A 25,427-nucleotide genomic window follows, 5' to 3' on the forward strand; every position below is an offset into this window, starting at 1 on the left:
CAGCCAGTTGCATCCTCCCGGGAACTGCCAGCGGAGGCTTTTGGGGAGCGCGCTGCCAACTCTTGGCTTGGCCGGGGGAGACCTGCCGTCTCTGTGGCTCCAGCCGGCCAGCAGGCTGCAGGGTCGGGCGCAGCGGCCGTGGGGCTCTGGAGCTTGCTGCCCTGCCCGTGGGCGGGGCCTCCACGGGCCAGCCAGGTGGCACAGGGTTCCTGGGGCTGCGCCTCGTCCCGGCCCGGCCCGGCCCAAGGGAGGTGGGGGGAACCTCGGAGGCGCCCAGGAACGCAAGAGGGCCCAGACTGCGGCCCTGCCGGCCCTCGGAGAGGGCCCACGCGTGTCTGCTCGGGCTCAGGAGGCCACGGTGGGACAGCCAGTACCCCAGCACCGAGCTCATCTCGCGTGGACCACCCAGTGCGCGTCAGGAGTAGGTGTGTCCCAGCAGGAGCCCCTAGGAACAGCCCTGCCCTACCAGCTCTTAGCACAGGGAGTCCTGGTCTGCACATGCATGAGCCAGGGAGCCAGAGAGCCAGAGGAGGACGCTGCCGTGGGCTCGAACTGTCCTCAGAGAATGTTGGTATGACCCGGGGATCCAAGGGAGGTGGGGGGAACCTCGGAGGCGCCCAGGAACGCAGGAGGGCCCAGACTGCGGCCCTGCCGGCCCTCGGAGAGGGCCCACGCGTGTCCGCTCGGGCTCAGGAGGCCACGGTGGGACAGCCAGTACCCCAGCACCGAGCTCATCTCGCGTGGACCACCCAGTGGGCGTCAGGAGTAGGTGTGTCCCAGCAGCAGCCGCCCCCCACCCCGGGCACGGCCCCTCCCTAGACAAGCCTTCCCTGTGAGGAGTCCTGGACTGCGCACGCGCGAGCCGGCGAGCCCGCCAGCCAGAGGGAGATGATGCCTGGGGCTCCTCTTGCCTCAGAGAATGCTTGTGCGGCCTGGGGGCGCCCGCAGGTGTGCTCCGAGGCCTGCCGCTGCCTCTAGCTAGCACCTGGGGCCAGTTGGCAGTGCCGGCTGGCCAGCCTCCTAGAGCCAGGGCTGGCTGCAGCAGGCTCCGCGGGCGGGCGAAGGGCAGATGGAAGCCGAAGGGGGCCCGCCCGCCCTGGAGGCCAGGACCCCAGGGGGCAGAAGTGGGTCTGGCTTTGCATTGCCCGACCAGCGGGAGGGAGCCAGCCAGGGGCAGCCAGTTGCATCCTCCCGGGAACTGCCAGCGGAGGCTTTTGGGGAGCGCGCTGCCAACTCTTGGCTTGGCCGGGGGAGACCTGCCGTCTCTGTGGCTCCAGCCGGCCAGCAGGCTGCAGGGTCGGGCGCAGCGGCCGTGGGGCTCTGGAGCTTGCTGCCCTGCCCGTGGGCGGGGCCTCCACGGGCCAGCCAGGTGGCACAGGGTTCCTGGGGCTGCGCCTCGTCCCGGCCCGGCCCGGCCCAAGGGAGGTGGGGGGAACCTCGGAGGCGCCCAGGAACGCAAGAGGGCCCAGACTGCGGCCCTGCCGGCCCTCGGAGAGGGCCCACGCGTGTCTGCTCGGGCTCAGGAGGCCACGGTGGGACAGCCAGTACCCCAGCACCGAGCTCATCTCACGTGGACAACCCAGTGCGCGTCAGGAGTAGGTGTGTCCCAGCAGGAGCCCCTAGGAACAGCCCTGCCCTACCAGCTCTTAGCACAGGGAGTCCTGGTCTGCACATGCATGAGCCAGGGAGCCAGAGAGCCAGAGGAGGACGCTGCCGTGGGCTCGAACTGTCCTCAGAGAATGTTGGTATGACCCGGGGATCCAAGGGAGGTGGGGGGAACCTCGGAGGTGCCCAGGAACGCAGGAGGGCCCAGACTGCGGCCCTGCCGGCCCTCGGAGAGGGCCCACGCGTGTCCGCTCGGGCTCAGGAGGCCACGGTGGGACAGCCAGTACCCCAGCACCGAGCTCATCTCGCGTGGACCACCCAGTGGGCGTCAGGAGTAGGTGTGTCCCAGCAGCAGCCGCCCCCCACCCCGGGCACGGCCCCTCCCTAGACAAGCCTTCCCTGTGAGGAGTCCTGGACTGCGCACGCGCGAGCCGGCGAGCCCGCCAGCCAGAGGGAGATGATGCCTGGGGCTCCTCTTGCCTCAGAGAATGCTTGTGCGGCCTGGGGGCGCCCGCAGGTGTGCTCCGAGGCCTGCCGCTGCCTCTAGCTAGCACCTGGGGCCAGTTGGCAGTGCCGGCTGGCCAGCCTCCTAGAGCCAGGGCTGGCTGCAGCAGGCTCCGCGGGCGGGTGGGCGGGCGAAGGGCAGATGGAAGCCGAAGGGGGCCCGCCCGCCCGCTCCGCTCCGAAGCGCGCCCGCCCTGGAGGCCAGGACCCCAGGGGGCAGAAGTGGGTCTGGCTTTGCATTGCCCGACCAGCGGGAGGGAGCCAGCCAGGGGCAGCCAGTTGCATCCTCCCGGGAACTGCCAGCGGAGGCTTTTGGGGAGCGCGCTGCCAACTCTTGGCTTGGCCGGGGGAGACCTGCCGTCTCTGTGGCTCCAGCCGGCCAGCAGGCTGCAGGGTCGGGCGCAGCGGCCGTGGGGCTCTGGAGCTTGCTGCCCTGCCCGTGGGCGGGGCCTCCACGGGCCAGCCAGGTGGCACAGGGTTCCTGGGGCTGCGCCTCGTCCCGGCCCGGCCCGGCCCAAGGGAGGTGGGGGGAACCTCGGAGGCGCCCAGGAACGCAAGAGGGCCCAGACTGCGGCCCTGCCGGCCCTCGGAGAGGGCCCACGCGTGTCTGCTCGGGCTCAGGAGGCCACGGTGGGACAGCCAGTACCCCAGCACCGAGCTCATCTCGCGTGGACAACCCAGTGCGCGTCAGGAGTAGGTGTGTCCCAGCAGGAGCCCCTAGGAACAGCCCTGCCCTACCAGCTCTTAGCACAGGGAGTCCTGGTCTGCACATGCATGAGCCAGGGAGCCAGAGAGCCAGAGGAGGACGCTGCCGTGGGCTCGAACTGTCCTCAGAGAATGTTGGTATGACCCGGGGATCCAAGGGAGGTGGGGGGAACCTCGGAGGCGCCCAGGAACGCAGGAGGGCCCAGACTGCGGCCCTGCCGGCCCTCGGAGAGGGCCCACGCGTGTCCGCTCGGGCTCAGGAGGCCACGGTGGGACAGCCAGTACCCCAGCACCGAGCTCATCTCGCGTGGACCACCCAGTGGGCGTCAGGAGTAGGTGTGTCCCAGCAGCAGCCGCCCCCCACCCCGGGCACGGCCCCTCCCTAGACAAGCCTTCCCTGTGAGGAGTCCTGGACTGCGCACGCGCGAGCCGGCGAGCCCGCCAGCCAGAGGGAGATGATGCCTGGGGCTCCTCTTGCCTCAGAGAATGCTTGTGCGGCCTGGGGGCGCCCGCAGGTGTGCTCCGAGGCCTGCCGCTGCCTCTAGCTAGCACCTGGGGCCAGTTGGCAGTGCCGGCTGGCCAGCCTCCTAGAGCCAGGGCTGGCTGCAGCAGGCTCCGCGGGCGGGCGAAGGGCAGATGGAAGCCGAAGGGGGCCCGCCCGCCCTGGAGGCCAGGACCCCAGGGGGCAGAAGTGGGTCTGGCTTTGCATTGCCCGACCAGCGGGAGGGAGCCAGCCAGGGGCAGCCAGTTGCATCCTCCCGGGAACTGCCAGCGGAGGCTTTTGGGGAGCGCGCTGCCAACTCTTGGCTTGGCCGGGGGAGACCTGCCGTCTCTGTGGCTCCAGCCGGCCAGCAGGCTGCAGGGTCGGGCGCAGCGGCCGTGGGGCTCTGGAGCTTGCTGCCCTGCCCGTGGGCGGGGCCTCCACGGGCCAGCCAGGTGGCACAGGGTTCCTGGGGCTGCGCCTCGTCCCGGCCCGGCCCGGCCCAAGGGAGGTGGGGGGAACCTCGGAGGTGCCCAGGAACGCAAGAGGGCCCAGACTGCGGCCCTGCCGGCCCTCGGAGAGGGCCCACGCGTGTCTGCTCGGGCTCAGGAGGCCACGGTGGGACAGCCAGTACCCCAGCACCGAGCTCATCTCGCGTGGACCACCCAGTGCGCGTCAGGAGTAGGTGTGTCCCAGCAGGAGCCCCTAGGAACAGCCCTGCCCTACCAGCTCTTAGCACAGGGAGTCCTGGTCTGCACATGCATGAGCCAGGGAGCCAGAGAGCCAGAGGAGGACGCTGCCGTGGGCTCGAACTGTCCTCAGAGAATGTTGGTATGACCCGGGGATCCAAGGGAGGTGGGGGGAACCTCGGAGGCGCCCAGGAACGCAGGAGGGCCCAGACTGCGGCCCTGCCGGCCCTCGGAGAGGGCCCACGCGTGTCCGCTCGGGCTCAGGAGGCCACGGTGGGACAGCCAGTACCCCAGCACCGAGCTCATCTCGCGTGGACCACCCAGTGGGCGTCAGGAGTAGGTGTGTCCCAGCAGCAGCCGCCCCCCACCCCGGGCACGGCCCCTCCCTAGACAAGCCTTCCCTGTGAGGAGTCCTGGACTGCGCACGCGCGAGCCGGCGAGCCCGCCAGCCAGAGGGAGATGATGCCTGGGGCTCCTCTTGCCTCAGAGAATGCTTGTGCGGCCTGGGGGCGCCCGCAGGTGTGCTCCGAGGCCTGCCGCTGCCTCTAGCTAGCACCTGGGGCCAGTTGGCAGTGCCGGCTGGCCAGCCTCCTAGAGCCAGGGCTGGCTGCAGCAGGCTCCGCGGGCGGGCGGGCGGGCGAAGGGCAGACGGAAGCCGAAGGGGGCCCGCCCGCCCTGGAGGCCAGGACCCCAGGGGGCAGAAGTGGGTCTGGCTTTGCATTGCCCGACCAGCGGGAGGGAGCCAGCCAGGGGCAGCCAGTTGCATCCTCCCGGGAACTGCCAGCGGAGGCTTTTGGGGAGCGCGCTGCCAACTCTTGGCTTGGCCGGGGGAGACCTGCCGTCTCTGTGGCTCCAGCCGGCCAGCAGGCTGCAGGGTCGGGCGCAGCGGCCGTGGGGCTCTGGAGCTTGCTGCCCTGCCCGTGGGCGGGGCCTCCACGGGCCAGCCAGGTGGCACAGGGTTCCTGGGGCTGCGCCTCGTCCCGGCCCGGCCCGGCCCAAGGGAGGTGGGGGGAACCTCGGAGGCGCCCAGGAACGCAAGAGGGCCCAGACTGCGGCCCTGCCGGCCCTCGGAGAGGGCCCACGCGTGTCTGCTCGGGCTCAGGAGGCCACGGTGGGACAGCCAGTACCCCAGCACCGAGCTCATCTCGCGTGGACCACCCAGTGCGCGTCAGGAGTAGGTGTGTCCCAGCAGGAGCCCCTAGGAACAGCCCTGCCCTACCAGCTCTTAGCACAGGGAGTCCTGGTCTGCACATGCATGAGCCAGGGAGCCAGAGAGCCAGAGGAGGACGCTGCCGTGGGCTCGAACTGTCCTCAGAGAATGTTGGTATGACCCGGGGATCCAAGGGAGGTGGGGGGAACCTCGGAGGCGCCCAGGAACGCAGGAGGGCCCAGACTGCGGCCCTGCCGGCCCTCGGAGAGGGCCCACGCGTGTCCGCTCGGGCTCAGGAGGCCACGGTGGGACAGCCAGTACCCCAGCACCGAGCTCATCTCGCGTGGACCACCCAGTGGGCGTCAGGAGTAGGTGTGTCCCAGCAGCAGCCGCCCCCCACCCCGGGCACGGCCCCTCCCTAGACAAGCCTTCCCTGTGAGGAGTCCTGGACTGCGCACGCGCGAGCCGGCGAGCCCGCCAGCCAGAGGGAGATGATGCCTGGGGCTCCTCTTGCCTCAGAGAATGCTTGTGCGGCCTGGGGGCGCCCGCAGGTGTGCTCCGAGGCCTGCCGCTGCCTCTAGCTAGCACCTGGGGCCAGTTGGCAGTGCCGGCTGGCCAGCCTCCTAGAGCCAGGGCTGGCTGCAGCAGGCTCCGCGGGCGGGCGGGCGGGCGAAGGGCAGACGGAAGCCGAAGGGGGCCCGCCCGCCCTGGAGGCCAGGACCCCAGGGGGCAGAAGTGGGTCTGGCTTTGCATTGCCCGACCAGCGGGAGGGAGCCAGCCAGGGGCAGCCAGTTGCATCCTCCCGGGAACTGCCAGCGGAGGCTTTTGGGGAGCGCGCTGCCAACTCTTGGCTTGGCCGGGGGAGACCTGCCGTCTCTGTGGCTCCAGCCGGCCAGCAGGCTGCAGGGTCGGGCGCAGCGGCCGTGGGGCTCTGGAGCTTGCTGCCCTGCCCGTGGGCGGGGCCTCCACGGGCCAGCCAGGTGGCACAGGGTTCCTGGGGCTGCGCCTCGTCCCGGCCCGGCCCGGCCCAAGGGAGGTGGGGGGAACCTCGGAGGTGCCCAGGAACGCAAGAGGGCCCAGACTGCGGCCCTGCCGGCCCTCGGAGAGGGCCCACGCGTGTCTGCTCGGGCTCAGGAGGCCACGGTGGGACAGCCAGTACCCCAGCACCGAGCTCATCTCGCGTGGACCACCCAGTGCGCGTCAGGAGTAGGTGTGTCCCAGCAGGAGCCCCTAGGAACAGCCCTGCCCTACCAGCTCTTAGCACAGGGAGTCCTGGTCTGCACATGCATGAGCCAGGGAGCCAGAGAGCCAGAGGAGGACGCTGCCGTGGGCTCGAACTGTCCTCAGAGAATGTTGGTATGACCCGGGGATCCAAGGGAGGTGGGGGGAACCTCGGAGGCGCCCAGGAACGCAGGAGGGCCCAGACTGCGGCCCTGCCGGCCCTCGGAGAGGGCCCACGTGTGTCCGCTCGGGCTCAGGAGGCCACGGTGGGACAGCCAGTACCCCAGCACCGAGCTCATCTCGCGTGGACCACCCAGTGGGCGTCAGGAGTAGGTGTGTCCCAGCAGCAGCCGCCCCCCACCCCGGGCACGGCCCCTCCCTAGACAAGCCTTCCCTGTGAGGAGTCCTGGACTGCGCACGCGCGAGCCGGCGAGCCCGCCAGCCAGAGGGAGATGATGCCTGGGGCTCCTCTTGCCTCAGAGAATGCTTGTGCGGCCTGGGGGCGCCCGCAGGTGTGCTCCGAGGCCTGCCGCTGCCTCTAGCTAGCACCTGGGGCCAGTTGGCAGTGCCGGCTGGCCAGCCTCCTAGAGCCAGGGCTGGCTGCAGCAGGCTCCGCGGGCGGGCGGGCGGGCGAAGGGCAGACGGAAGCCGAAGGGGGCCCGCCCGCCCTGGAGGCCAGGACCCCAGGGGGCAGAAGTGGGTCTGGCTTTGCATTGCCCGACCAGCGGGAGGGAGCCAGCCAGGGGCAGCCAGTTGCATCCTCCCGGGAACTGCCAGCGGAGGCTTTTGGGGAGCGCGCTGCCAACTCTTGGCTTGGCCGGGGGAGACCTGCCGTCTCTGTGGCTCCAGCCGGCCAGCAGGCTGCAGGGTCGGGCGCAGCGGCCGTGGGGCTCTGGAGCTTGCTGCCCTGCCCGTGGGCGGGGCCTCCACGGGCCAGCCAGGTGGCACAGGGTTCCTGGGGCTGCGCCTCGTCCCGGCCCGGCCCGGCCCAAGGGAGGTGGGGGGAACCTCGGAGGCGCCCAGGAACGCAAGAGGGCCCAGACTGCGGCCCTGCCGGCCCTCGGAGAGGGCCCACGCGTGTCTGCTCGGGCTCAGGAGGCCACGGTGGGACAGCCAGTACCCCAGCACCGAGCTCATCTCGCGTGGACCACCCAGTGCGCGTCAGGAGTAGGTGTGTCCCAGCAGGAGCCCCTAGGAACAGCCCTGCCCTACCAGCTCTTAGCACAGGGAGTCCTGGTCTGCACATGCATGAGCCAGGGAGCCAGAGAGCCAGAGGAGGACGCTGCCGTGGGCTCGAACTGTCCTCAGAGAATGTTGGTATGACCCGGGGATCCAAGGGAGGTGGGGGGAACCTCGGAGGCGCCCAGGAACGCAGGAGGGCCCAGACTGCGGCCCTGCCGGCCCTCGGAGAGGGCCCACGCGTGTCCGCTCGGGCTCAGGAGGCCACGGTGGGACAGCCAGTACCCCAGCACCGAGCTCATCTCGCGTGGACCACCCAGTGGGCGTCAGGAGTAGGTGTGTCCCAGCAGCAGCCGCCCCCCACCCCGGGCACGGCCCCTCCCTAGACAAGCCTTCCCTGTGAGGAGTCCTGGACTGCGCACGCGCGAGCCGGCGAGCCCGCCAGCCAGAGGGAGATGATGCCTGGGGCTCCTCTTGCCTCAGAGAATGCTTGTGCGGCCTGGGGGCGCCCGCAGGTGTGCTCCGAGGCCTGCCGCTGCCTCTAGCTAGCACCTGGGGCCAGTTGGCAGTGCCGGCTGGCCAGCCTCCTAGAGCCAGGGCTGGCTGCAGCAGGCTCCGCGGGCGGGCGGGCAAAGGGCAGACGGGAGCGGAAGGGGGCCCGCCCGCACCGCTTCTAAGGGCGCCCTGGAGGCCAGGACCCCAGGGGGCAGAAGTGGGTCTGGCTTTGCATTGCCCGACCAGCGGGAGGGAGCCAGCCAGGGGCAGCCAGTTGCATCCTCCCGGGAACTGCCAGCGGAGGCTTTTGGGGAGCGCGCTGCCAACTCTTGGCTTGGCCGGGGGAGACCTGCCGTCTCTGTGGCTCCAGCCGGCCAGCAGGCTGCAGGGTCGGGCGCAGCGGCCGTGGGGCTCTGGAGCTTGCTGCCCTGCCCGTGGGCGGGGCCTCCACGGGCCAGCCAGGTGGCACAGGGTTCCTGGGGCTGCGCCTCGTCCCGGCCCGGCCCGGCCCAAGGGAGGTGGGGGGAACCTCGGAGGTGCCCAGGAACGCAAGAGGGCCCAGACTGCGGCCCTGCCGGCCCTCGGAGAGGGCCCACGCGTGTCTGCTCGGGCTCAGGAGGCCACGGTGGGACAGCCAGTACCCCAGCACCGAGCTCATCTCGCGTGGACCACCCAGTGCGCGTCAGGAGTAGGTGTGTCCCAGCAGGAGCCCCTAGGAACAGCCCTGCCCTACCAGCTCTTAGCACAGGGAGTCCTGGTCTGCACATGCATGAGCCAGGGAGCCAGAGAGCCAGAGGAGGACGCTGCCGTGGGCTCGAACTGTCCTCAGAGAATGTTGGTATGACCCGGGGATCCAAGGGAGGTGGGGGGAACCTCGGAGGCGCCCAGGAACGCAGGAGGGCCCAGACTGCGGCCCTGCCGGCCCTCGGAGAGGGCCCACGCGTGTCCGCTCGGGCTCAGGAGGCCACGGTGGGACAGCCAGTACCCCAGCACCGAGCTCATCTCGCGTGGACCACCCAGTGGGCGTCAGGAGTAGGTGTGTCCCAGCAGCAGCCGCCCCCCACCCCGGGCACGGCCCCTCCCTAGACAAGCCTTCCCTGTGAGGAGTCCTGGACTGCGCACGCGCGAGCCGGCGAGCCCGCCAGCCAGAGGGAGATGATGCCTGGGGCTCCTCTTGCCTCAGAGAATGCTTGTGCGGCCTGGGGGCGCCCGCAGGTGTGCTCCGAGGCCTGCCGCTGCCTCTAGCTAGCACCTGGGGCCAGTTGGCAGTGCCGGCTGGCCAGCCTCCTAGAGCCAGGGCTGGCTGCAGCAGGCTCCGCGGGCGGGCGGGCGGGCGAAGGGCAGACGGAAGCCGAAGGGGGCCCGCCCGCCCTGGAGGCCAGGACCCCAGGGGGCAGAAGTGGGTCTGGCTTTGCATTGCCCGACCAGCGGGAGGGAGCCAGCCAGGGGCAGCCAGTTGCATCCTCCCGGGAACTGCCAGCGGAGGCTTTTGGGGAGCGCGCTGCCAACTCTTGGCTTGGCCGGGGGAGACCTGCCGTCTCTGTGGCTCCAGCCGGCCAGCAGGCTGCAGGGTCGGGCGCAGCGGCCGTGGGGCTCTGGAGCTTGCTGCCCTGCCCGTGGGCGGGGCCTCCACGGGCCAGCCAGGTGGCACAGGGTTCCTGGGGCTGCGCCTCGTCCCGGCCCGGCCCGGCCCAAGGGAGGTGGGGGGAACCTCGGAGGCGCCCAGGAACGCAAGAGGGCCCAGACTGCGGCCCTGCCGGCCCTCGGAGAGGGCCCACGCGTGTCTGCTCGGGCTCAGGAGGCCACGGTGGGACAGCCAGTACCCCAGCACCGAGCTCATCTCGCGTGGACCACCCAGTGCGCGTCAGGAGTAGGTGTGTCCCAGCAGGAGCCCCTAGGAACAGCCCTGCCCTACCAGCTCTTAGCACAGGGAGTCCTGGTCTGCACATGCATGAGCCAGGGAGCCAGAGAGCCAGAGGAGGACGCTGCCGTGGGCTCGAACTGTCCTCAGAGAATGTTGGTATGACCCGGGGATCCAAGGGAGGTGGGGGGAACCTCGGAGGCGCCCAGGAACGCAGGAGGGCCCAGACTGCGGCCCTGCCGGCCCTCGGAGAGGGCCCACGCGTGTCCGCTCGGGCTCAGGAGGCCACGGTGGGACAGCCAGTACCCCAGCACCGAGCTCATCTCGCGTGGACCACCCAGTGGGCGTCAGGAGTAGGTGTGTCCCAGCAGCAGCCGCCCCCCACCCCGGGCACGGCCCCTCCCTAGACAAGCCTTCCCTGTGAGGAGTCCTGGACTGCGCACGCGCGAGCCGGCGAGCCCGCCAGCCAGAGGGAGATGATGCCTGGGGCTCCTCTTGCCTCAGAGAATGCTTGTGCGGCCTGGGGGCGCCCGCAGGTGTGCTCCGAGGCCTGCCGCTGCCTCTAGCTAGCACCTGGGGCCAGTTGGCAGTGCCGGCTGGCCAGCCTCCTAGAGCCAGGGCTGGCTGCAGCAGGCTCCGCGGGCGGGCGGGCGGGCAAAGGGCAGACGGGAGCGGAAGGGGGCCCGCCCGCACCGCTTCTAAGGGCGCCCTGGAGGCCGGGACCCCAGGGGGCAGAAGTGGGTCTGGCTTTGCATTGCCCGACCAGCGGGAGGGAGCCAGCCAGGGGCAGCCAGTTGCATCCTCCCGGGAACTGCCAGCGGAGGCTTTTGGGGAGCGCGCTGCCAACTCTTGGCTTGGCCGGGGGAGACCTGCCGTCTCTGTGGCTCCAGCCGGCCAGCAGGCTGCAGGGTCGGGCGCAGCGGCCGTGGGGCTCTGGAGCTTGCTGCCCTGCCCGTGGGCGGGGCCTCCACGGGCCAGCCAGGTGGCACAGGGTTCCTGGGGCTGCGCCTCGTCCCGGCCCGGCCCAAGGGAGGTGGGGGGAACCTCGGAGGCGCCCAGGAACGCAAGAGGGCCCAGACTGCGGCCCTGCCGGCCCTCGGAGAGGGCCCACGCGTGTCCGCTCGGGCTCAGGAGGCCACGGCGGGACAGCCCGTACCCCAGCACCGAGCTCATCTCGCGTGGACCACCCAGTGCGCGTCAGGAGTAGGTGTGTCCCAGCAGGAGCCCCTAGGAACAGCCCCGCCCTACCAGCTCTTAGCACAGGGAGTCCTGGTCTGCACATGCATGAGCCAGGGAGCCAGGGAGCCAGAGGAGGACGCTGCCGTGGGCTCGAACTGTCCTCAGAGAATGTTTGTATGACCCGGGGATCCAAGGGAGGTGGGGGGAACCTCAGAGGCGGTCAGGAATGCAGGAGGGCCCAGACTGCGGCCCTGCCGGCCCTGGCAGAGGGCCCACGCGTGTCCGCTCGGGCTCAGGAGGCCACGGCGGGACAGCCCGTACCCCAGCACCGAGCTCATCTCGCGTGGACCACCCAGTGGGCGTCAGGAGTAGGTGTGTCCCAGCAGCAGCCGCCCCCCACCCCGGGAACGGCCCCTCCCTAGACAAGCCTTTCCTGTGAGGAGTCCTGGACTGCGCACGCGCGAGCCGGCGAGCCCGCCAGCCAGAGGCAGATGAGGCCTGGGGCTCCTCTTCCCTCAGAGAATGCTGGTGCGGGCTGGGGGCGCCCGCAGGTGTGCTCCGAGGCCTGCCGCTGCCTCTAGCTAGCACGTGGGGCCAGTTGGCAGTGCCGGCTGGCCAGCCTCCTAGAGCCAGGGCTGGCTGCAGCAGGCTCCGCGGGCGGGCGGGCGGGCGAAGGGCAGACAGAAGCCGAAGGGGGCCCGCCCGCTCCGCTCCTAAGCATGCCCTGGAGGCCAGGACCCCAGGGGGCAGAAGTGGGTCTGGCTTTGCATTGCCCGACCAGCGGGAGGGAGCCAGCCAGGGGCAGCCAGTTGCATCCTCCCGGGAACTGCCAGCGGAGGCTTTTGGGGAGCGCGCTGCCAACTCTTGGCTTGGCCGGGGGAGACCTGCCGTGTCTGTGGCTCCAGCCGGCCAGCAGGCTGCAGGGTCGGGTGCAGCGGCCGTGGGGCTCTGGAGCTTGCTGCCCTGCCCGTGGGCGGGGCCTCCACGGGCCAGCCAGGTGGCACAGGGTTCCTGGGGCTGCGCCTCGTCCCGGCCCGGCCCAAGGGAGGTGCGGGGAACCTCGGAGGCGCCCAGGAACGCAGGAGGGCCCAGACTGCGGCCCTGCCGGCCCTCGGAGAGGGCCCACGCGTGTCCGCTCGGGCTCAGGAGGCCACGGCGGGACAGCCCGTACCCCAGCACCGAGCTCATGTCGCGTGGACCACCCAGTGCGCGTCAGGAGTAGGTGTGTCCCAGCAGGAGCCCCTAGGAACAGCCCCGCCCTACCAGCTCTTAGCACAGGGAGTCCTGGTCTGCACATGCATGAGCCAGGGAGCCAGGGAGCCAGAGGAGGACGCAGCCGTGGGCTCGAACTGTCCTCAGAGAATGTTTGTATGACCCGGGGATCCAAGGGAGGTGGGGGGAACCTCAGAGGCGGTCAGGAATGCAGGAGGGCCCAGACTGCGGCCCTGCCGGCCCTCGGAGAGGGCCCACGCGTGTCCGCTCGGGCTCAGGAGGCCACGGCGGGACAGCCCGTACCCCAGCACCGAGCTCATCTCGCGTGGACCACCCAGTGGGCGTCAGGAGTAGGTGTGTCCCAGCAGCAGCCGCCCCCCACCCCGGGCACGGCCCCTCCCTAGACAAGCCTTCCCTGTGAGGAGTCCTGGACTGCGCACGCGCGAGCCGGCGAGCCCGCCAGCCAGAGGGAGATGATGCCTGGGGCTCCTCTTGCCTCAGAGAATGCTTGTGCGGCCTGGGGGCGCCCGCAGGTGTGCTCCGAGGCCTGCCGCTGCCTCTAGCTAGCACCTGGGGCCAGTTGGCAGTGCCGGCTGGCCAGCCTCCTAGAGCCAGGGCTGGCTGCAGCAGGCTCCGCGGGCGGGCGGGCGGGCGAAGGGCAGACGGAAGCCGAAGGGGGCCCGCCCGCCCTGGAGGCCAGGACCCCAGGGGGCAGAAGTGGGTCTGGCTTTGCATTGCCCGACCAGCGGGAGGGAGCCAGCCAGGGGCAGCCAGTTGCATCCTCCCGGGAACTGCCAGCGGAGGCTTTTGGGGAGCGCGCTGCCAACTCTTGGCTTGGCCGGGGGAGACCTGCCGTCTCTGTGGCTCCAGCCGGCCAGCAGGCTGCAGGGTCGGGCGCAGCGGCCGTGGGGCTCTGGAGCTTGCTGCCCTGCCCGTGGGCGGGGCCTCCACGGGCCAGCCAGGTGGCACAGGGTTCCTGGGGCTGCGCCTCGTCCCGGCCCGGCCCGGCCCAAGGGAGGTGGGGGGAACCTCGGAGGTGCCCAGGAACGCAAGAGGGCCCAGACTGCGGCCCTGCCGGCCCTCGGAGAGGGCCCACGCGTGTCTGCTCGGGCTCAGGAGGCCACGGTGGGACAGCCAGTACCCCAGCACCGAGCTCATCTCGCGTGGACCACCCAGTGCGCGTCAGGAGTAGGTGTGTCCCAGCAGGAGCCCCTAGGAACAGCCCTGCCCTACCAGCTCTTAGCACAGGGAGTCCTGGTCTGCACATGCATGAGCCAGGGAGCCAGAGAGCCAGAGGAGGACGCTGCCGTGGGCTCGAACTGTCCTCAGAGAATGTTGGTATGACCCGGGGATCCAAGGGAGGTGGGGGGAACCTCGGAGGCGCCCAGGAACGCAGGAGGGCCCAGACTGCGGCCCTGCTGGCCCTCGGAGAGGGCCCACGCGTGTCCGCTCGGGCTCAGGAGGCCACGGTGGGACAGCCAGTACCCCAGCACCGAGCTCATCTCGCGTGGACCACCCAGTGGGCGTCAGGAGTAGGTGTGTCCCAGCAGCAGCCGCCCCCCACCCCGGGCACGGCCCCTCCCTAGACAAGCCTTCCCTGTGAGGAGTCCTGGACTGCGCACGCGCGAGCCGGCGAGCCCGCCAGCCAGAGGGAGATGATGCCTGGGGCTCCTCTTGCCTCAGAGAATGCTTGTGCGGCCTGGGGGCGCCCGCAGGTGTGCTCCGAGGCCTGCCGCTGCCTCTAGCTAGCACCTGGGGCCAGTTGGCAGTGCCGGCTGGCCAGCCTCCTAGAGCCAGGGCTGGCTGCAGCAGGCTCCGCGGGCGGGCGGGCGGGCGAAGGGCAGACGGAAGCCGAAGGGGGCCCGCCCGCCCTGGAGGCCAGGACCCCAGGGGGCAGAAGTGGGTCTGGCTTTGCATTGCCCGACCAGCGGGAGGGAGCCAGCCAGGGGCAGCCAGTTGCATCCTCCCGGGAACTGCCAGCGGAGGCTTTTGGGGAGCGCGCTGCCAACTCTTGGCTTGGCCGGGGGAGACCTGCCGTCTCTGTGGCTCCAGCCGGCCAGCAGGCTGCAGGGTCGGGCGCAGCGGCCGTGGGGCTCTGGAGCTTGCTGCCCTGCCTGTGGGCGGGGCCTCCACGGGCCAGCCAGGTGGCACAGGGTTCCTGGGGCTGCGCCTCGTCCCGGCCCGGCCCGGCCCAAGGGAGGTGGGGGGAACCTCGGAGGCGCCCAGGAACGCAAGAGGGCCCAGACTGCGGCCCTGCCGGCCCTCGGAGAGGGCCCACGCGTGTCTGCTCGGGCTCAGGAGGCCACGGTGGGACAGCCAGTACCCCAGCACCGAGCTCATCTCGCGTGGACCACCCAGTGCGCGTCAGGAGTAGGTGTGTCCCAGCAGGAGCCCCTAGGAACAGCCCTGCCCTACCAGCTCTTAGCACAGGGAGTCCTGGTCTGCACATGCATGAGCCAGGGAGCCAGAGAGCCAGAGGAGGACGCTGCCGTGGGCTCGAACTGTCCTCAGAGAATGTTGGTATGACCCGGGGATCCAAGGGAGGTGGGGGGAACCTCGGAGGCGCCCAGGAACGCAGGAGGGCCCAGACTGCGGCCCTGCCGGCCCTCGGAGAGGGCCCACGCGTGTCCGCTCGGGCTCAGGAGGCCACGGTGGGACAGCCAGTACCCCAGCACCGAGCTCATCTCGCGTGGACCACCCAGTGGGCGTCAGGAGTAGGTGTGTCCCAGCAGCAGCCGCCCCCCACCCCGGGCACGGCCCCTCCCTAGACAAGCCTTCCCTGTGAGGAGTCCTGGACTGCGCACGCGCGAGCCGGCGAGCCCGCCAGCCAGAGGGAGATGATGCCTGGGGCTCCTCTTGCCTCAGAGAATGCTTGTGCGGCCTGGGGGCGCCCGCAGGTGTGCTCCGAGGCCTGCCGCTGCCTCTAGCTAGCACCTGGGGCCAGTTGGCAGTGCCGGCTGGCCAGCCTCCTAGAGCCAGGGCTGGCTGCAGCAGGCTCCGCGGGCGGGCGGGCGGGCAAAGGGCAGACGGGAGCGGAAGGGGGCCCGCCCGCACCGCTTCTAAGGGCGCCCTGGAGGCCGGGACCCCAGGGGGCAGAAGTGGGTCTGGCTTTGCATTGCCCGACCAGCGGGAGGGAGCCAGCCAGGGGCAGCCAGTTGCATCCTCCCGGGAACTGCCAGCGGAGGCTTTTGGGGAGCGCGCTGCCAACTCTTGGCTTGGCCGGGGGAGACCTGCCGTCTCTGTGGCTCCAGCCGGCCAGCAGGCTGCAGGGTCGGGCGCAGCGGCCGTGGGGCTCTGGAGCTTGCTGCCCTGCCCGTGGGCGGGGCCTCCACGGGCCAGCCAGGTGGCACAGGGTTCCTGGGGCTGCGCCTCGTCCCGGCCCGGCCCGGCCCAAGGGAGGTGGGGGGAACCTCGGAGGTGCCCAGGAACGCAAGAGGGCCCAGACTGCGGCCCTGCCGGCCCTCGGAGAGGGCCCACGCGTGTCTGCTCGGGCTCAGGAGGCCACGGTGGGACAGCCAGTACCCCAGCACCGAGCTCATCTCGCGTGGACCACCCAGTGCGCGTCAGGAGTAGGTGTGTCCCAGCAGGAGCCCCTAGGAACAGCCCTGCCCTACCAGCTCTTAGCACAGGGAGTCCTGGTCTGCACATGCATGAGCCAGGGAGCCAGAGAGCCAGAGGAGGACGCTGCCGTGGGCTCGAACTGTCCTCAGAGAATGTTGGTATGACCCGGGGATCCAAGGGAGGTGGGGGGAACCTCGGAGGCGCCCAGGAACGCAGGAGGGCCCAGACTGCGGCCCTGCCGGCCCTCGGAGAGGGCCCACGCGTGTCCGCTCGGGCTCAGGAGGCCACGGTGGGACAGCCAGTACCCCAGCACCGAGCTCATCTCGCGTGGACCACCCAGTGGGCGTCAGGAGTAGGTGTGTCCCAGCAGCAGCCGCCCCCCACCCCGGGCACGGCCCCTCCCTAGACAAGCCTTCCCTGTGAGGAGTCCTGGACTGCGCACGCGCGAGCCGGCGAGCCCGCCAGCCAGAGGGAGATGATGCCTGGGGCTCCTCTTGCCTCAGAGAATGCTTGTGCGGCCTGGGGGCGCCCGCAGGTGTGCTCCGAGGCCTGCCGCTGCCTCTAGCTAGCACCTGGGGCCAGTTGGCAGTGCCGGCTGGCCAGCCTCCTAGAGCCAGGGCTGGCTGCAGCAGGCTCCGCGGGCGGGCGGGCGGGCGAAGGGCAGACGGAAGCTGAAGGGGGCCCGCCCGCCCTGGAGGCCAGGACCCCAGGGGGCAGAAGTGGGTCTGGCTTTGCATTGCCCGACCAGCGGGAGGGAGCCAGCCAGGGGCAGCCAGTTGCATCCTCCCGGGAACTGCCAGCGGAGGCTTTTGGGGAGCGCGCTGCCAACTCTTGGCTTGGCCGGGGGAGACCTGCCGTCTCTGTGGCTCCAGCCGGCCAGCAGGCTGCAGGGTCGGGCGCAGCGGCCGTGGGGCTCTGGAGCTTGCTGCCCTGCCCGTGGGCGGGGCCTCCACGGGCCAGCCAGGTGGCACAGGGTTCCTGGGGCTGCGCCTCGTCCCGGCCCGGCCCGGCCCAAGGGAGGTGGGGGGAACCTCGGAGGCGCCCAGGAACGCAAGAGGGCCCAGACTGCGGCCCTGCCGGCCCTCGGAGAGGGCCCACGCGTGTCTGCTCGGGCTCAGGAGGCCACGGTGGGACAGCCAGTACCCCAGCACCGAGCTCATCTCGCGTGGACCACCCAGTGCGCGTCAGGAGTAGGTGTGTCCCAGCAGGAGCCCCTAGGAACAGCCCTGCCCTACCAGCTCTTAGCACAGGGAGTCCTGGTCTGCACATGCATGAGCCAGGGAGCCAGAGAGCCAGAGGAGGACGCTGCCGTGGGCTCGAACTGTCCTCAGAGAATGTTGGTATGACCCGGGGATCCAAGGGAGGTGGGGGGAACCTCGGAGGCGCCCAGGAACGCAGGAGGGCCCAGACTGCGGCCCTGCCGGCCCTCGGAGAGGGCCCACGCGTGTCCGCTCGGGCTCAGGAGGCCACGGTGGGACAGCCAGTACCCCAGCACCGAGCTCATCTCGCGTGGACCACCCAGTGGGCGTCAGGAGTAGGTGTGTCCCAGCAGCAGCCGCCCCCCACCCCGGGCACGGCCCCTCCCTAGACAAGCCTTCCCTGTGAGGAGTCCTGGACTGCGCACGCGCGAGCCGGCGAGCCCGCCAGCCAGAGGGAGATGATGCCTGGGGCTCCTCTTGCCTCAGAGAATGCTTGTGCGGCCTGGGGGCGCCCGCAGGTGTGCTCCGAGGCCTGCCGCTGCCTCTAGCTAGCACCTGGGGCCAGTTGGCAGTGCCGGCTGGCCAGCCTCCTAGAGCCAGGGCTGGCTGCAGCAGGCTCCGCGGGCGGGCGGGCGGGCAAAGGGCAGACGGGAGCGGAAGGGGGCCCGCCCGCACCGCTTCTAAGGGCGCCCTGGAGGCCAGGACCCCAGGGGGCAGAAGTGGGTCTGGCTTTGCATTGCCCGACCAGCGGGAGGGAGCCAGCCAGGGGCAGCCAGTTGCATCCTCCCGGGAACTGCCAGCGGAGGCTTTTGGGGAGCGCGCTGCCAACTCTTGGCTTGGCCGGGGGAGACCTGCCGTCTCTGTGGCTCCAGCCGGCCAGCAGGCTGCAGGGTCGGGCGCAGCGGCCGTGGGGCTCTGGAGCTTGCTGCCCTGCCCGTGGGCGGGGCCTCCACGGGCCAGCCAGGTGGCACAGGGTTCCTGGGGCTGCGCCTCGTCCCGGCCCGGCCCGGCCCAAGGGAGGTGGGGGGAACCTCGGAGGTGCCCAGGAACGCAAGAGGGCCCAGACTGCGGCCCTGCCGGCCCTCGGAGAGGGCCCACGCGTGTCTGCTCGGGCTCAGGAGGCCACGGTGGGACAGCCAGTACCCCAGCACCGAGCTCATCTCGCGTGGACCACCCAGTGCGCGTCAGGAGTAGGTGTGTCCCAGCAGGAGCCCCTAGGAACAGCCCTGCCCTACCAGCTCTTAGCACAGGGAGTCCTGGTCTGCACATGCATGAGCCAGGGAGCCAGAGAGCCAGAGGAGGACGCTGCCGTGGGCTCGAACTGTCCTCAGAGAATGTTGGTATGACCCGGGGATCCAAGGGAGGTGGGGGGAACCTCGGAGGCGCCCAGGAACGCAGGAGGGCCCAGACTGCGGCCCTGCCGGCCCTCGGAGAGGGCCCACGCGTGTCCGCTCGGGCTCAGGAGGCCACGGTGGGACAGCCAGTACCCCAGCACCGAGCTCATCTCGCGTGGACCACCCAGTGGGCGTCAGGAGTAGGTGTGTCCCAGCAGCAGCCGCCCCCCACCCCGGGCACGGCCCCTCCCTAGACAAGCCTTCCCTGTGAGGAGTCCTGGACTGCGCACGCGCGAGCCGGCGAGCCCGCCAGCCAGAGGGAGATGATGCCTGGGGCTCCTCTTGCCTCAGAGAATGCTTGTGCGGCCTGGGGGCGCCCGCAGGTGTGCTCCGAGGCCTGCCGCTGCCTCTAGCTAGCACCTGGGGCCAGTTGGCAGTGCCGGCTGGCCAGCCTCCTAGAGCCAGGGCTGGCTGCAGCAGGCTCCGCGGGCGGGCGGGCGGGCGAAGGGCAGACGGAAGCCGAAGGGGGCCCGCCCGCCCTGGAGGCCAGGACCCCAGGGGGCAGAAGTGGGTCTGGCTTTGCATTGCCCGACCAGCGGGAGGGAGCCAGCCAGGGGCAGCCAGTTGCATCCTCCCGGGAACTGCCAGCGGAGGCTTTTGGGGAGCGCGCTGCCAACTCTTGGCTTGGCCGGGGGAGACCTGCCGTCTCTGTGGCTCCAGCCGGCCAGCAGGCTGCAGGGTCGGGCGCAGCGGCCGTGGGGCTCTGGAGCTTGCTGCCCTGCCCGTGGGCGGGGCCTCCACGGGCCAGCCAGGTGGCACAGGGTTCCTGGGGCTGCGCCTCGTCCCGGCCCGGCCCGGCCCAAGGGAGGTGGGGGGAACCTCGGAGGCGCCCAGGAACGCAAGAGGGCCCAGACTGCGGCCCTGCCGGCCCTCGGAGAGGGCCCACGCGTGTCTGCTCGGGCTCAGGAGGCCACGGTGGGACAGCCAGTACCCCAGCACCGAGCTCATCTCGCGTGGACCACCCAGTGCGCGTCAGGAGTAGGTGTGTCCCAGCAGGAGCCCCTAGGAACAGCCCTGCCCTACCAGCTCTTAGCACAGGGAGTCCTGGTCTGCACATGCATGAGCCAGGGAGCCAGAGAGCCAGAGGAGGACGCTGCCGTGGGCTCGAACTGTCCTCAGAGAATGTTGGTATGACCCGGGGATCCAAGGGAGGTGGGGGGAACCTCGGAGGCGCCCAGGAACGCAGGAGGGCCCAGACTGCGGCCCTGCCGGCCCTCGGAGAGGGCCCACGCGTGTCCGCTCGGGCTCAGGAGGCCACGGTGGGACAGCCAGTACCCCAGCACCGAGCTCATCTCGCGTGGACCACCCAGTGGGCGTCAGGAGTAGGTGTGTCCCAGCAGCAGCCGCCCCCCACCCCGGGCACGGCCCCTCCCTAGACAAGCCTTCCCTGTGAGGAGTCCTGGACTGCGCACGCGCGAGCCGGCGAGCCCGCCAGCCAGAGGGAGATGATGCCTGGGGCTCCTCTTGCCTCAGAGAATGCTTGTGCGGCCTGGGGGCGCCCGCAGGTGTGCTCCGAGGCCTGCCGCTGCCTCTAGCTAGCACCTGGGGCCAGTTGGCAGTGCCGGCTGGCCAGCCTCCTAGAGCCAGGGCTGGCTGCAGCAGGCTCCGCGGGCGGGCGGGCGGGCGAAGGGCAGACGGAAGCCGAAGGGGGCCCGCCCGCCCTGGAGGCCAGGACCCCAGGGGGCAGAAGTGGGTCTGGCTTTGCATTGCCCGACCAGCGGGAGGGAGCCAGCCAGGGGCAGCCAGTTGCATCCTCCCGGGAACTGCCAGCGGAGGCTTTTGGGGAGCGCGCTGCCAACTCTTGGCTTGGCCGGGGGAGACCTGCCGTCTCTGTGGCTCCAGCCGGCCAGCAGGCTGCAGGGTCGGGCGCAGCGGCCGTGGGGCTCTGGAGCTTGCTGCCCTGCCCGTGGGCGGGGCCTCCACGGGCCAGCCAGGTGGCACAGGGTTCCTGGGGCTGCGCCTCGTCCCGGCCCGGCCCGGCCCAAGGGAGGTGGGGGGAACCTCGGAGGCGCCCAGGAACGCAAGAGGGCCCAGACTGCGGCCCTGCCGGCCCTCGGAGAGGGCCCACGCGTGTCTGCTCGGGCTCAGGAGGCCACGGTGGGACAGCCAGTACCCCAGCACCGAGCTCATCTCGCGTGGACCACCCAGTGCGCGTCAGGAGTAGGTGTGTCCCAGCAGGAGCCCCTAGGAACAGCCCTGCCCTACCAGCTCTTAGCACAGGGAGTCCTGGTCTGCACATGCATGAGCCAGGGAGCCAGAGAGCCAGAGGAGGACGCTGCCGTGGGCTCGAACTGTCCTCAGAGAATGTTGGTATGACCCGGGGATCCAAGGGAGGTGGGGGGAACCTCGGAGGCGCCCAGGAACGCAGGAGGGCCCAGACTGCGGCCCTGCCGGCCCTCGGAGAGGGCCCACGCGTGTCCGCTCGGGCTCAGGAGGCCACGGTGGGACAGCCAGTACCCCAGCACCGAGCTCATCTCGCGTGGACCACCCAGTGGGCGTCAGGAGTAGGTGTGTCCCAGCAGCAGCCGCCCCCCACCCCGGGCACGGCCCCTCCCTAGACAAGCCTTCCCTGTGAGGAGTCCTGGACTGCGCACGCGCGAGCCGGCGAGCCCGCCAGCCAGAGGGAGATGATGCCTGGGGCTCCTCTTGCCTCAGAGAATGCTTGTGCGGCCTGGGGGCGCCCGCAGGTGTGCTCCGAGGCCTGCCGCTGCCTCTAGCTAGCACCTGGGGCCAGTTGGCAGTGCCGGCTGGCCAGCCTCCTAGAGCCAGGGCTGGCTGCAGCAGGCTCCGCGGGCGGGCGGGCGGGCAAAGGGCAGACGGGAGCGGAAGGGGGCCCGCCCGCACCGCTTCTAAGGGCGCCCTGGAGGCCGGGACCCCAGGGGGCAGAAGTGGGTCTGGCTTTGCATTGCCCGACCAGCGGGAGGGAGCCAGCCAGGGGCAGCCAGTTGCATCCTCCCGGGAACTGCCAGCGGAGGCTTTTGGGGAGCGCGCTGCCAACTCTTGGCTTGGCCGGGGGAGACCTGCCGTCTCTGTGGCTCCAGCCGGCCAGCAGGCTGCAGGGTCGGGCGCAGCGGCCGTGGGGCTCTGGAGCTTGCTGCCCTGCCCGTGGGCGGGGCCTCCACGGGCCAGCCAGGTGGCACAGGGTTCCTGGGGCTGCGCCTCGTCCCGGCCCGGCCCAAGGGAGGTGGGGGGAACCTCGGAGGCGCCCAGGAACGCAAGAGGGCCCAGACTGCGGCCCTGCCGGCCCTCGGAGAGGGCCCACGCGTGTCCGCTCGGGCTCAGGAGGCCACGGCGGGACAGCCCGTACCCCAGCACCGAGCTCATCTCGCGTGGACCACCCAGTGCGCGTCAGGAGTAGGTGTGTCCCAGCAGGAGCCCCTAGGAACAGCCCCGCCCTACCAGCTCTTAGCACAGGGAGTCCTGGTCTGCACATGCATGAGCCAGGGAGCCAGGGAGCCAGAGGAGGACGCTGCCGTGGGCTCGAACTGTCCTCAGAGAATGTTTGTATGACCCGGGGATCCAAGGGAGGTGGGGGGAACCTCAGAGGCGGTCAGGAATGCAGGAGGGCCCAGACTGCGGCCCTGCCGGCCCTGGCAGAGGGCCCACGCGTGTCCGCTCGGGCTCAGGAGGCCACGGCGGGACAGCCCGTACCCCAGCACCGAGCTCATCTCGCGTGGACCACCCAGTGGGCGTCAGGAGTAGGTGTGTCCCAGCAGCAGCCGCCCCCCACCCCGGGAACGGCCCCTCCCTAGACAAGCCTTTCCTGTGAGGAGTCCTGGACTGCGCACGCGCGAGCCGGCGAGCCCGCCAGCCAGAGGCAGATGAGGCCTGGGGCTCCTCTTCCCTCAGAGAATGCTGGTGCGGGCTGGGGGCGCCCGCAGGTGTGCTCCGAGGCCTGCCGCTGCCTCTAGCTAGCACGTGGGGCCAGTTGGCAGTGCCGGCTGGCCAGCCTCCTAGAGCCAGGGCTGGCTGCAGCAGGCTCCGCGGGCGGGCGGGCGGGCGAAGGGCAGACAGAAGCCGAAGGGGGCCCGCCCGCTCCGCTCCTAAGCACGCCCTGGAGGCCAGGACCCCAGGGGGCAGAAGTGGGTCTGGCTTTGCATTGCCCGACCAGCGGGAGGGAGCCAGCCAGGGGCAGCCAGTTGCATCCTCCCGGGAACTGCCAGCGGAGGCTTTTGGGGAGCGCGCTGCCAACTCTTGGCTTGGCCGGGGGAGACCTGCCGTCTCTGTGGCTCCAGCCGGCCAGCAGGCTGCAGGGTCGGGCGCAGCGGCCGTGGGGCTCTGGAGCTTGCTGCCCTGCCCGTGGGCGGGGCCTCCACGGGCCAGCCAGGTGGCACAGGGTTCCTGGGGCTGCGCCTCGTCCCGGCCCGGCCCGGCCCAAGGGAGGTGGGGGGAACCTCGGAGGTGCCCAGGAACGCAAGAGGGCCCAGACTGCGGCCCTGCCGGCCCTCGGAGAGGGCCCACGCGTGTCTGCTCGGGCTCAGGAGGCCACGGTGGGACAGCCAGTACCCCAGCACCGAGCTCATCTCGCGTGGACCACCCAGTGCGCGTCAGGAGTAGGTGTGTCCCAGCAGGAGCCCCTAGGAACAGCCCTGCCCTACCAGCTCTTAGCACAGGGAGTCCTGGTCTGCACATGCATGAGCCAGGGAGCCAGAGAGCCAGAGGAGGACGCTGCCGTGGGCTCGAACTGTCCTCAGAGAATGTTGGTATGACCCGGGGATCCAAGGGAGGTGGGGGGAACCTCGGAGGCGCCCAGGAACGCAGGAGGGCCCAGACTGCGGCCCTGCTGGCCCTCGGAGAGGGCCCACGCGTGTCCGCTCGGGCTCAGGAGGCCACGGTGGGACAGCCAGTACCCCAGCACCGAGCTCATCTCGCGTGGACCACCCAGTGGGCGTCAGGAGTAGGTGTGTCCCAGCAGCAGCCGCCCCCCACCCCGGGCACGGCCCCTCCCTAGACAAGCCTTCCCTGTGAGGAGTCCTGGACTGCGCACGCGCGAGCCGGCGAGCCCGCCAGCCAGAGGGAGATGATGCCTGGGGCTCCTCTTGCCTCAGAGAATGCTTGTGCGGCCTGGGGGCGCCCGCAGGTGTGCTCCGAGGCCTGCCGCTGCCTCTAGCTAGCACCTGGGGCCAGTTGGCAGTGCCGGCTGGCCAGCCTCCTAGAGCCAGGGCTGGCTGCAGCAGGCTCCGCGGGCGGGCGGGCGGGCGAAGGGCAGACGGAAGCCGAAGGGGGCCCGCCCGCCCTGGAGGCCAGGACCCCAGGGGGCAGAAGTGGGTCTGGCTTTGCATTGCCCGACCAGCGGGAGGGAGCCAGCCAGGGGCAGCCAGTTGCATCCTCCCGGGAACTGCCAGCGGAGGCTTTTGGGGAGCGCGCTGCCAACTCTTGGCTTGGCCGGGGGAGACCTGCCGTCTCTGTGGCTCCAGCCGGCCAGCAGGCTGCAGGGTCGGGCGCAGCGGCCGTGGGGCTCTGGAGCTTGCTGCCCTGCCCGTGGGCGGGGCCTCCACGGGCCAGCCAGGTGGCACAGGGTTCCTGGGGCTGCGCCTCGTCCCGGCCCGGCCCGGCCCAAGGGAGGTGGGGGGAACCTCGGAGGCGCCCAGGAACGCAAGAGGGCCCAGACTGCGGCCCTGCCGGCCCTCGGAGAGGGCCCACGCGTGTCTGCTCGGGCTCAGGAGGCCACGGTGGGACAGCCAGTACCCCAGCACCGAGCTCATCTCGCGTGGACCACCCAGTGCGCGTCAGGAGTAGGTGTGTCCCAGCAGGAGCCCCTAGGAACAGCCCTGCCCTACCAGCTCTTAGCACAGGGAGTCCTGGTCTGCACATGCATGAGCCAGGGAGCCAGAGAGCCAGAGGAGGACGCTGCCGTGGGCTCGAACTGTCCTCAGAGAATGTTGGTATGACCCGGGGATCCAAGGGAGGTGGGGGGAACCTCGGAGGCGCCCAGGAACGCAGGAGGGCCCAGACTGCGGCCCTGCCGGCCCTCGGAGAGGGCCCACGCGTGTCCGCTCGGGCTCAGGAGGCCACGGTGGGACAGCCAGTACCCCAGCACCGAGCTCATCTCGCGTGGACCACCCAGTGGGCGTCAGGAGTAGGTGTGTCCCAGCAGCAGCCGCCCCCCACCCCGGGCACGGCCCCTCCCTAGACAAGCCTTCCCTGTGAGGAGTCCTGGACTGCGCACGCGCGAGCCGGCGAGCCCGCCAGCCAGAGGGAGATGATGCCTGGGGCTCCTCTTGCCTCAGAGAATGCTTGTGCGGCCTGGGGGCGCCCGCAGGTGTGCTCCGAGGCCTGCCGCTGCCTCTAGCTAGCACCTGGGGCCAGTTGGCAGTGCCGGCTGGCCAGCCTCCTAGAGCCAGGGCTGGCTGCAGCAGGCTCCGCGGGCGGGCGGGCGGGCGAAGGGCAGACGGAAGCCGAAGGGGGCCCGCCCGCCCTGGAGGCCAGGACCCCAGGGGGCAGAAGTGGGTCTGGCTTTGCATTGCCCGACCAGCGGGAGGGAGCCAGCCAGGGGCAGCCAGTTGCATCCTCCCGGGAACTGCCAGCGGAGGCTTTTGGGGAGCGCGCTGCCAACTCTTGGCTTGGCCGGGGGAGACCTGCCGTCTCTGTGGCTCCAGCCGGCCAGCAGGCTGCAGGGTCGGGCGCAGCGGCCGTGGGGCTCTGGAGCTTGCTGCCCTGCCCGTGGGCGGGGCCTCCACGGGCCAGCCAGGTGGCACAGGGTTCCTGGGGCTGCGCCTCGTCCCGGCCCGGCCCGGCCCAAGGGAGGTGGGGGGAACCTCGGAGGTGCCCAGGAACGCAAGAGGGCCCAGACTGCGGCCCTGCCGGCCCTCGGAGAGGGCCCACGCGTGTCTGCTCGGGCTCAGGAGGCCACGGTGGGACAGCCAGTACCCCAGCACCGAGCTCATCTCGCGTGGACCACCCAGTGCGCGTCAGGAGTAGGTGTGTCCCAGCAGGAGCCCCTAGGAACAGCCCTGCCCTACCAGCTCTTAGCACAGGGAGTCCTGGTCTGC

This window comes from Oryctolagus cuniculus, unplaced genomic scaffold (assembly GCF_964237555.1).
Source record: "Oryctolagus cuniculus unplaced genomic scaffold, mOryCun1.1 SCAFFOLD_35, whole genome shotgun sequence".
Lineage (NCBI taxonomy): Eukaryota > Metazoa > Chordata > Mammalia > Lagomorpha > Leporidae > Oryctolagus > Oryctolagus cuniculus.